An 11,828-nucleotide genomic window follows, 5' to 3' on the forward strand; every position below is an offset into this window, starting at 1 on the left:
GGTTCTCTCTCTTATTATGTACCAGTATTTTGCTCATTGCCCTCTGCATATTGCTACTTTTTTCACGAAAAGTACGGGAGAAGAAGCCTCACATTCTAGTTTATCCCCCAAAACATTCTAGAAGGGAGAGGAGGCAAATAGTACTCATCTACGTATTTCATTCACACTCAGAAGTGAACACTCAGCTCTTCTTTCCATCAGTGCAACAGAAACCAACCGCGTTCTCCTTGCAGGAATGAACAAAAACTTTTCAGAAACATTGTTTTTAGAACTGTTCCGTGCAAAGCTGTTCTTCCTCTATTTATTTAATTTCACCCTGCTTTCAGGATATAAATCCTTTCTAATATTTCCCATGTAAAATTACAGCAAGAATCCCACCAGACCTCTCTTGCAACAGCCTGCTGACCTAAGCTCCCATGGTACAGTCGCTGAAATGCAGCTCTCTCGTTATTCCTCCAGCCACCTAATTGTGGGATTTATCTTCACCCGATATTAACAGGGTGTTTGTTAAACACCATTAGAACAGTTAAGATCTATAAATAAAGATTAGGCATTGTCTTCATCCGTTTTGGTGGCCCTCTGTTCGGGTTGTTTTCTGAACTGACTTATGAGATAAATGTAACTGAAAAGGGATAAGCTCACTTGGGGTGGCTTTTCTGCCAGAAAAGAAAGTAAAGAGAAGAGCAAGAAAAGGCAATTTCTTCTCTCTTAATCACTCTCTGTTTGTTTAGCTCTTATTCCTGTTCGCATCTGGCTGAGTTTGCAATACTTTGCTTTACAGAATGGTGAGTGGGAGCCACAGACACACTTAAACAAGGGAAATTATTGCTGGACTGAATTATGCATATAAAGACTGTTTTTTTGAAGCTGCTTGTGATAATTTCAGATTTAGTTACATGGCAATTGTAGCTACAAGAGGTAACAAAAGTTGGAAAAACCACCGCAACTGAAATAATTTGTACCTGGCAATGAATCTGTTGTGATCCTTTTACGGTTTCATAAGGCAAAATATAACAGTAACTACGTTCTCTCTTACATCTATGCAGATTTGTTTTACTTTATTCTTATTTTAAAGTTATAAATTGATAAAACCAAAAAGCCTCCAGGTGTCGCCCCCCCCCCCCGCCAGCACAACTCTTCATTTATCCACACAGCGTAGTCAGAGGCATCTGAAACATTCCTTTACAACCAACCAAATTACCTCAAGGGTAAATCTCTTGTTAGTGTTTTTCCTTTTCTAAATAAATAAGATTTTTATCTGGCTACAGTTTACACTCTGTGCATTAAAATCAAGAGCATGATCTAACCAAAGCTACGCATTTTTAAGTCCCACTGATCTCAACGGCAAGTTAATTATCCCATTGACTCCAATGGCACAGAAATGTGCTTATTTTGGCTGAGTTTCACCCAGCATATGTAAACTGACTACTTCATTTTAACCTTAATTGTTTTAATTTATTTCGGGGGAGGGAAGGAGTCACTTTCTCATAAATGCAATTATGTTTTCTGGTTTACATAAATCTCCAAAACACAGTTCCTTCAAATAATAATAATAATAATTCTGGTAACAATTTTCTCATTAAGTGGCACAGCCTATGAATTTGCTACACGGGGAGATTATAGGAAAGATTAGTAATTAGTACCTTTCAGCTTCACTAGCTAGAGACAGCATGAATTGACATGTCAATACCAAATTTTATCAGAGAAAATGAGATTGAGTATGCCACAGAAACTCAGCCCAATAACAATGCAAGTATTCATTAATGACAGTAAGCAGAGAGATGGACACTATTAATGTCTAAGGCTGTGATCCTATACAAGCTTAACTGGAAATAAGCCGCATTGAATTCAATGGGATTTACTTTGGTTCAGGACTGCACTGTTTATGTAGGCAAAAAATGAGTAGACCAAAAAAACAACAACAAAAAACACCACCCCATACAATTCTGCACTTACATGTGTATTATTTTTAAATACTTCATTATGAAAGGTAAAGCCCTGAGATAAAAAGCTTCCAGAAAAAAGTTAATGCAGCAAGGCCTAATACCACATTAAACTAATGTCTAAAATGCCAATCACCAATGAGATGTGTTCCTTTTCCGGCCACAGTTACATGTTCAGGTGGGAATATGGAGTCATCAGAATAGAACCCTCCAGAAGGCGGGCACAGATTCTTACTGGTAATTACAGTACAACTACAGGTCCAGAGCATTTCACCCATGTGGTGATGTTACAGATCTATGTAGCCAGAATCACCATGCAAATGCTTAAAGCAAAAGGAGAAAAATAATGTTATGAAAAGTACACCACCATCCAGAATGCAGCGGTCCTTAGGACCTGTGACACAGTGTTGATTTATGATACTTCTGAAGCTATGTTCTGCACTGTCCTGGGTGTGTGGAGTGCTTCTTCTGAACCAACGCTATTGTTTCGTTGCCAGCTTTGAAAATCTCGTTTCAAGGCTGTCTTTGGGATATAGTTGGTGCTGTCAAAAAACGGCTGTGCTTTGAGATTCTTATGTTTCATTTACAGCGTATTAAGAAAGAGGAAACCCCACATAATTTGGATGGCTTGGGTCGAAGCAAATATGAACCGAGCTGTGTGTTAAAAAGAAGAAAAAGCTTCAGGGGTGCAGTCCAACTTAAAGAAAATCTATGTGCTACAGTAAAACAGGGGAAACCATCAGGTGGAAAACAGGACTAGTATTTAACTATTCTCATCTTCAGCTATGCCTCCTCTCTTGTCAGATTCAGCACCCAGAAGCTTATGGAAGTCAAATGTAAGTTATTAGCCCTGCTTAGGAAAGAAACACTGTAACTTCCTTGAGATATTCAAAATGCTTTTGCCTGTAAACCTTTGCACCAAGATGATTGAGCCCACAACCTGGCCCACTGCTTTAAGAATGTTAAGGGATGCACACACCTGACACTGCCTCCAAGAAAACAGATTCGTAACAATAGAAAACTGGTTCACCACATGTATTTTGAAAGTTCAGTAATTAATCCAAAAGGAGCATATCAATCTAATAAAGATTGGCCGAGAAACACAGCAATCTGTACACTATAAACTTCCTTCAAGGGCCTTTCTCAGAGCGCAAATATTCAATTTCACACTTAAATGCTTATTTAATATGTATAAATCACATTAACTTTTCTTCTTGAAACAGTAAGTCAGTTCTACTTTTTCGTAATAAAGACTTTTTTTTTACATTCTCCCTCTTAAAGTCTCTCGCCATCATATTAAATTTGCATGTTGATAGAACATACAAATCTAGACATACTTTGTATGCTTGGATTATCATCATCTTAAAATAGATTAAAATATTCAACCCTAAAGCAAAATGGCATCCATAGCTTATATTACAAATGCCGTATTTAAAGATTATACTATTCTCATTGGTAAAAGCACCAGGACATTATACGGGCAAAGTCCCATTCACTTGCAACTTTATTTTCATTTTTAAAACAGAGAACTTTTGCTCAGTGGTGTTCCTCTGTGTGGCGATTGCTAAATAATGCACACATTAAAAACTTGAAACAGATGTAAAGCTATGATTGATGCCACATTTACAGGATCAATAACATTCATTACATGCACCTTTTCAATTATAGCAGTGTTACTAAGGTCTTAATATTTGGGGTGTTCAAAACATTCCATCTAGAACATATAAAAACAGGAGCTCTAATGATAGCTAAATAAATATAATTATCCATGGTGTAACAAACTGAGTATTTTTTTCCTTCGTTGCGATGTTAATTTTCTTGAAATAAACATTTTCTATCATCACTGGTGGGTTACCTATATACAGTTTTCACACACAACTGAAACTCTCCTATGCCTACATTATATCCACTCCACTTGATGAAATGCCCGAAACTATGCACTAATACTCAACTAGTGATTAAGACAGAGAATCAGCATTCACCTACTCGAAATAAGGCAAGAGGTTTGATAAGGCTCTTGCAGACCCATTCAACACGCCGGGAAACCTCTCCATATGTTGTGGCACAAAAATTTCTCAGAAAACGTTTGACAAAATAATAATAATCTTTTTGCAATCCCCAAAGTAATGCTGTGAGTAGAGAGAGAAAGGATCTGTCAAGATTCCACAGCAAGTGGATAGATATGTAAATTAATTTAAAAAAAAACCTCCTCACTGAATAGTAAACAAGGTGCGGGGGAGAGAGAGTTAAATCCTTATACACATCAACCACTCACTTTTTTGAGCTACAACGGCATAAAACATATTCATAGCCTCCCACCCCGCTTCCCAAAGCCACCTGGGACACGCACAAGCGCGTGGATTTTAAGTTCTGAAATACTTGGAACGCGCAAAAGGAGAGAGAAGGCGAGCTGATGTATGAAGAAGGGGCGCGTTTTTATCCTTCCAGCAGAAAAGCTGGGGGAAAGGGACCAAGAATGGGGAGAGATGTCACCCAACATTTAAGATCTAACGCAGCAGCCCCCCATAAGCCTCCATGAAAAGAAATGTCCCATTGGGGAGGTTCAAGGACCGTTCCCAGCCCCGGTAACCTCCACTCCACCCGGCCCGGGCAAGTGAATACGCTTGGGGATGTCCAAGTGCGCAAAGCATCGCTCGCCTCCACCCGGCGCCCCTTTGCCAAAATCATGAACCGGGGGGGGGGGTGCGCGATGGAGAGAAGAGGGAGGAGGGCACTGCATCGGGGCGGGGGTCCCGTCCACTCACCGCAAGCTGCCGCAGAGCGTCTGGCGCCGCCGGGCTCCTGTCCCCGCAGCCGCCTGCGCGCCAGGAGAAGAAGGAGCGCGCGAGGCCGCCTGCGCTCCGGACAGCCGCTGCCGCTCCGAGCTGGAGAAGTCCGCAGCAGCCGGGAAAGCGCGCACCGTCCGCTCCCCTTCGAGCAACGTGCCCAGCAAACTCCTCACGCCGCCGCGCCAGTGAGCATGTGCGCGCGAGGTCTGCACATGCCCACTCAGGAGCAAAGATGCTGCCGCTCTGCCCTTACCTTGCCCTTTACCTAAAGTTCAGCGGCTCCTTCGCACACGCGCGCCCAGGAGTCCTCGGTGGGTGGGTCAGTGGGGAGAGGCGGCCGGCGAGGGTGCGCGCGTCCGGGAAAGAGCGAATGAGTGAACGAGGGAGGGAGGGACGGAGAGGGCGGGAGGCGAGGGAGAGAGAGACACACACCGGCGAGTTGTTATATTCTAACCAAGGAGGTCTGGGGAGGAGGGAGAATAGCGAAACTTTCTTTCTACCTACACTTGGTAAAGTTGCTTGCAAACAGAACATCTCCCGTTACCTTGCGCCGAATTGTAACCCGAGGAGTGATTTCCAGGAGCCTGCGCTTGGTTACATGGCGCAAGAGACAGGCGATCGTCGAAGAATGGGCTTAGCGCGCGGACTCGCCAGCTCGACTCACTTGCAGATTTGTTCTACTAGTTCCCCCCTCACCGCGCCACCCGCTTTTTAAATGCTATCGTTCCACGTTAAGTCGTCAGCGCAGGTCGCTGTCTTTAAAGTGAACTCTTATTTATTTCAGCAGGACTTGCAAAGCTCGGCAATGTTCCTTGATTCCAACGAGGCTTACTTACTCCCTAGGAACCGTACTTAGGTTTGCAACCTTGAAGTTTTAAAGTCAAGGTATGTTGCCCAGTATACCTTGACAATCCTAATCACATTGTAAGCTGTTCAGCTTTCAGTTAAGAGTTTCGTGGGGTTTGCTGCGGAGTAAGTGTGCACACGACTGCAGCCTTACTTGGAAATACTGTATCTCCCGTTGACTTCAGGACGGCTGCTGAGTCTGAGCAAGGCGCTCTTAGTTTGGGAAGACTGCATCTTGGTCCTTGCCTTGTGTGGCCGCCGGCACACCATCGTCAGCGTATTTTCCACCACACCAGGGAGAACCTGAAGTGCCTACAACACTCTGCAAGACGTGTCAAATAATAAGTTTAGAGATGGTAGGGACCTTGTGGGCCATCTAAGTCTTAGCTCCCCACCCAGTGTAGAATCTGGATGCTTCCAGAGAAGAGCTTAATTGGCAAACAGTGTCATTCAGACCCATTTGTGACAGGTTTTTGTTTTGCCACTCAAGATTTCCCCTGCAAATGAGAAATATGGGGAAAACATATAGGTTGGCATTTTGATGCCAGTGGCATCCTATGGACAAAATTACATGCACAAGGAGCACTGATGCAACAGTGAGAGCCCACCACCTCCCAAGGCAGTCTGTGTTCCACTGATGAACAGCTCTTAACCATTATAATCTTTCTTCTAATGCTCAACCAAAATCTGCTTCCCTGTAGTTTCCGCTCATTAATTCTAGCCGCCGCCCCTTCTATAGCAACAGAGAACAGGTCTGCAACGACAAGGGCAGGTGTGATGGGATATATACTGAGAAACAATGGACAACTTGGTTCTGGCTTCATTATATGAGTGTTTACCTCCTAGAGAGGAAGAGAGTGAGATATATTGTCGATTATGAGCTCAGTTGTTTTGACCAAGTAGAGTATATATGTACATGCAAATACCTGTGCTCAGAATACAGGTGGTTTCCTGTGTCATAAGCCCAAATGTGTCCATAATAAACATACAAGAACACCGGGGGGGGGGGCAGAAATTGTTGGTTTTCCATAGTGCTTGATCAGGGGCATGTCAACTGCCATTCGTGTGTGTTGCATTACAGGACAGGCTAAGAGTGGTTCGGGTGTGTTAGGAACATGTTCAGATCTATCCTCAGTGCTGATCAGCACGTCTTCCTCCAGTTCTTAAATATGTTAGACTTTATGGGAATTGGTCCAAGGGTGATGACATTTCTCTGTGGTGTGGTATTCTTTCATTTCCTTTCTAATTGATGTAAACTTGTCTGAGGAGACATGTTGCCTGTGAAAAATAACTATTTGTTTAGAAGGAAAACAACATCCGTTTTATAGTTTTATCCCAGATGATATTGCAGACTTCTTTTTTTTTTTTGCGGAAACCTCAGGGACCACAGAAAAGCAGATGAATGCAGTGTTTTAATACAATGCAGCCAACTGTAAGGTTTCGTTCCAGCCTCTGACAATGCAACCCAAGCCTTATGGTAACTGGGCAGCTGGTTTCGCTATATCAAGTCCTATCAGAACAAGCTGAATGCCAAATGTGTCCAAAAGGCCCCCCGCATCATCATTTAAGAACTGGCTAGCATTTCTTAATGACTTACCTTCTGGCATAATCCTACCTGTGTGACCTTCACATCATTTCTCTGAAGATTTGGGGTCTCTTCATGCAATGAAAACACAATTATAATATTGTGTTTAAATTGTTGTAACAAGCCCTGCATCCTTGAGGTGAAGGGTGAGGTGTAATAATAATAATAATAATAATAATAATAAGAAGAAGAAGAAGAAGAAGAAGAAGAAGAAGAAGAAGAAGAAGAAGTTTATACAATTATGCAAACAAGTAAAAAAAGCAATTCTCAAAATAGTAGCAAGTATAGCTTAAAAACTATCAATGTATTAAGCTTTTTTGCTTTTAGATCTGTAGCAGACAGGTAAATGAATATGGAAGACAGTGGCCTGACTTGCACATAACGTTATGCCAAACTATGGATTACTGTGAAGGAGCAAGGCTTCACGGAGGGAAATACCAGCTGTTTTCTTCCTTCTTGACTCCTGATGTGCTACCAGGACATCTGGTAAGCCAGGACATGGCTAAGCCATGGTTTGGCTTAGCATTACGTCTGAAACCAGGGTTGTAGTTTATCTTGCTCCAAACAAACCATGATCTATAACGAAGGTTGTTCTTAGCTTGCTGCTCATTGTTTCTTAAAAAAGGTAAAGGTAAAGGGACCCCTGACCATTAGGTCCAGTCATGACTGACTCTGGGGTTGCGACGCTCATCTCACTTTATTGGCCGAGGGAGCTGGCGTTTGTCCGCAGACAGCTTCCGGGTCATGTGGCCAGCATGACCAAGCTGCTTCTGGCGAACCAGAGCAGCGCACGGAAACGCCGTTTACCTTCCCGCCGGAGTGGTACCTATTTATCTACTTGCACTTTGATGTGCTTTAGAACTGCTAGGTTGGCAGGAGCAGGGACGGAGCAACGGGAGCTCACCCCGTCACGGGGATTTGAACCGCCAGCCTTATGATTGGCAAGTCCTAGGCTCTGTGGTTTAACCCACAGCGCCACCCGCATCCCTCATTGTTTCTTAGGAGGAAGTAAATCACAAGCCTGGGTTCAGATGTAACACTAAGCCAAACCATGGCTTAGCTCTTGGTAGCCCAGCAGCAGTGGGAACAGGAAAGGAGCCAAGTGGCCCTGATATTCTCCTGGTGGACCACCACTCTCTCTCAAAATGATTCTTAGGATAAGAGTAGAATTGCCACAAGTACACCTCTCTTTTCATCTGTAGCTGCTACCATCTACAATGGGTTTTTAGGAAAAGATGGCTACCGTGATGGGCCTTTGGTGACCTTACCAAAGCACCAGGACATAGAAGAACACTGTCGAACCAGAGGGCTAGCTGCTCACTTGGTAGAATAGAATAGCATGAGCCTAGTCCACAATGACATTAGGCCACAAGGAAACACCAGAAGCACCCAAAGATTCAACAGGCAAATATATGCAGGCCATGTATACTGGGGGAGGGAACCCAGGGTTATAAATTTATGTGACTTAATGAAAAAAAAAAGGTTTCTAATGCCAAATATGGAGATCTATTAGTTTCTGCGAGTAAAAGCCAACCCTCCACCACTCCCATTCCCCCTTTTCCTGTACCCTCCCCCTCTTTTTAGAATTTTAGCCCTAATCCACTCACTCTCAGGTTGACTTGTAGCTGGATCTCAGCCATCTGCTTCTATTTTCTCAACACTTGGCTGCTGGAGGGTTTCAAAAGGCTCAACTGTAATTCCAGGCTATAGGCAACGTTATAATTGCATGTATTTTAAATGAATTAAGGCATGCAAATTAGCAGTGGCCAAAGGAGACATCGCAGTTGCAACCCAATCCAACTCCTCATTCATTATTTCGGCAAGGTTAGCTTACTCATGGGGGCTGTTCAGCTTTAATTCCGGACCATGGGCAATTGTAGATTTGCATACATTTAAATTAATTGCCATATGCAAATGAGCAGCTGCCTCTTGAGATGCCATAACTTAATCCAATATTGCAACTATAATTGAGGCTTCATCCATAGAGGATGCTTCGAGATCCTTTGGAGTAGCCTTCTCCAACTTCCAGATGTCATTGGACTCCAACTCCCTTCAGCCCCAGCCAGGATAGCCAATCATTAGTGATGGAAGTTGTAGTTCAAAACACCTGACCATTTTATTTGATGGTCTTTAATTTATTCTTCTGTGTTCCAGGAAACTTACTTTATTTTCAGTACTTTTACTATTATTTTTGCAGTTGTGAGCTGCCTTCAATTCCTTCTGCAACCAGCCTTACTGCTACTTGCATTGCAGAAACTAGCTCCTTTTACACCTGACTTCATTTAGTTCCTCTGGGCTGAAGTTTGCGGTACCCAAGTCAGTGCTTTGGTTTCTCCTGTCCAGAGGCGACTTTAGGATAGTGTGACTGGTTTGTCCACACTGGGGCCACACTGCAGGGGACTCCACAAAAATGCTCTAGAACTGGGTGCAAGAGGCAGGGATGGCGGTGAATTGTAGTGTTGCACAGGACACTGCTGAAATTTGAGAGCCCAAAGTCCACCACTGCCTTGCCCTTGTGGAAAGGGAAGGTAAATATTGAGGAGTTGTAGGAAGCTGGGACACAGGCCTTCAGCTTTGAGGATGGTGGTGGAATTCCTTACCCATCCAACAGGTCACAGCTAAGGCATCGGATTAAAATAATCACCGTGCCGTAATCCTTTGTAGCAGTTATGTCTTCAGCAGGTTGGCTCGGCGATTCTCCCTTTCCCCTTCAGTAACATATTTGAAGTGGGAGGCCTCAGCAAGTATGTTTTGAGGATTTAAAAACAGGTTTATACGCCAGTCATTAACCACTTTGACAAAAGGCTGCTAAAGTGCACTGAGAGGTAACTAATCCATGCTCAGGGATCCCAAATACATGCTTCAACAGCCTGCGGCTTCCTTTACCTTCATCTTTTGTGGAGCCCAGGGGCGGGGGGCAGGGGACAGAAATGTGGGGTTCTCCCCACAGTGTTGTATGTCTCAGTTGCTTCAAAGAGGCACACCAGAGCCTCCCCAAGAGACATCAAGGGGGTGTTCTTGTTTTTCTTGAATGCTTCCCCATCATGTGAACAGAGACAGAGGTTTGAAAACAAGGTGACAAAGCATCAGCCTTAAATCTGCATTCCTCAGACACTCAGTCCTGCTACGCTCATTTCCGTAGGCCCTACTGCCTCTCATTAAACATCAGATGCAAGTTGTGTGCATGAGGTGTACATGTGTGAAAGCATTCAAAACAGTCATATAGATCTCTCTCACAATATCCTGGATGGGTCATATATCCGCCACGCTGGCGCTTTATTTACTCCTGAGGGGGAAAGAAGGAAGGAAGACCAATCCCTTGGTACTGTTGCTCCTGAAAGTACATGCTGTCTAAAGGAGATTCTAGATGCCAGGGAGATAAATGCATATGGCAAAGTACCACGCGGGAAAATGATTAGGTGCAGAGTACTTGCAAGCATTCCGTACGGTTGGTGCATCCTGTAGCGACTTCCACCATTCATCACACATTTTCGCTGGTGTTATTTGTAGTGCAAATTAAGTAACAACCAAACTGTGCAACATGGACAACCAAATGCATGTCTGGATTGTGTTTGTGTGCATGTTGGTTTTCCCCCAACAAGTATGCAAAACGTCTGGGAAGACCTTTTGTGGATATCTTATGATGCGTGTGGCATCCAGTTTGAAAGAAGCATTCCCTCTTCTAGAATTTGAAGCTCACTCGGTGCTTGAATTACACGGGGGCAGGGTGACTTCCTTACTGCTGTGCTGCTCCTTTATGTGCTACTTTTAGAAGGCTTGCGGGCATAGTTTAGCTAAAATTGGAGGCATCGGGGGATAAGGATGCTAGATTAAATTAAGTCCCCCGCTTTCTCCCACTGCCATAATTTGAGTACTCTGCTGGGGTTTTTTTAAAAAAAAGCAAAGAAAGATAGCCATAGCTCAGTGGGTGAGCATCTGCCTTGCATGCAGAAGAACATACCAGGTTCAATCTCTGGAATTTCCATGGATGGAAAGTCTGTTGCCAGGAACCACTGTCAATCAACAGAGACAATACTGTGCTATGTAGACCAATGCGTCTGACTCAACTTCCTATGTTCCTATATGTTTGTTCAGTTTTCTTGTTCTCAAGAAATCCCTCCACATGTATAACAAACACAAGAAGGAATTAGTGGGATGGCCCCAGCTCTTTCCAATCTTCAAGGTCCATATTCCTCATGGACCCAACACTGAGTGGACCATCAGAGTGGGCCAGTAGGTGTGGACTTGCTGTGCCCTTCCCATGATGGTTTTGCGCAACAGAGTGGGCTGTTGTAAACAACCCTCTGTTTGAGATTGTGTGTTGGTTTTAGCAGTTTTCATCCTACCCTTTGAATGCTTCTTCCCTCGGATTGGCTAACAAATCCAGAGGATCTCCTCCACCCCTTTTGTTTTCATAACAATGAGGGCGCTGTGGGTTAAACCACAGAGCCTAGGACTTGCCGATCAGAAGGTCGGTGGTTTGAATCCCCGCGATGGGGTGAGCTCCCGTTGCTCAGTCCCAGCTCCTGCCAACCTAGCAGTTCAAAAGCACGTCAAAGTGCAAGTAGATAAATAGGTATCGCTCCAGCGGGAAGGTAAATGGTGTTTCCGTGCACTGCTCTGGTTCGCCAGAAGCGGCTTAGTCATGTTGGCCACATGACCCGG

The 11,828-nt window shown here is 43.8% G+C and overlaps 1 protein-coding gene across 4 annotated transcripts in view; it reads right to left on the reverse strand.

Annotated features, from left to right (window-relative positions):
* Positions 1-5,420, reverse strand: part of EYA2 (EYA transcriptional coactivator and phosphatase 2) — a 145,739-nt gene extending 140,319 nt beyond the window's left edge. The window contains exon 1 of one of the 4 annotated variants that reach the window (XM_081196334.1): positions 5,277-5,420. The gene's annotated coding sequence lies outside the window, so the exon portion shown is untranslated. Of the gene's footprint in view, positions 1-4,708; positions 4,954-4,985; positions 5,064-5,236 lie in introns of those variants that run through there. The other 3 variants (XM_081196333.1, XM_081196332.1, XM_081196335.1) reach the window with 3 other exon arrangements.
* Positions 5,421-11,828: the final 6,408 nt, after the last annotated feature.

This window comes from Podarcis bocagei (genome assembly GCF_964188305.1).
Source record: "Podarcis bocagei genome assembly, chromosome: 5".
NCBI lineage: Eukaryota > Metazoa > Chordata > Lepidosauria > Squamata > Lacertidae > Podarcis > Podarcis bocagei.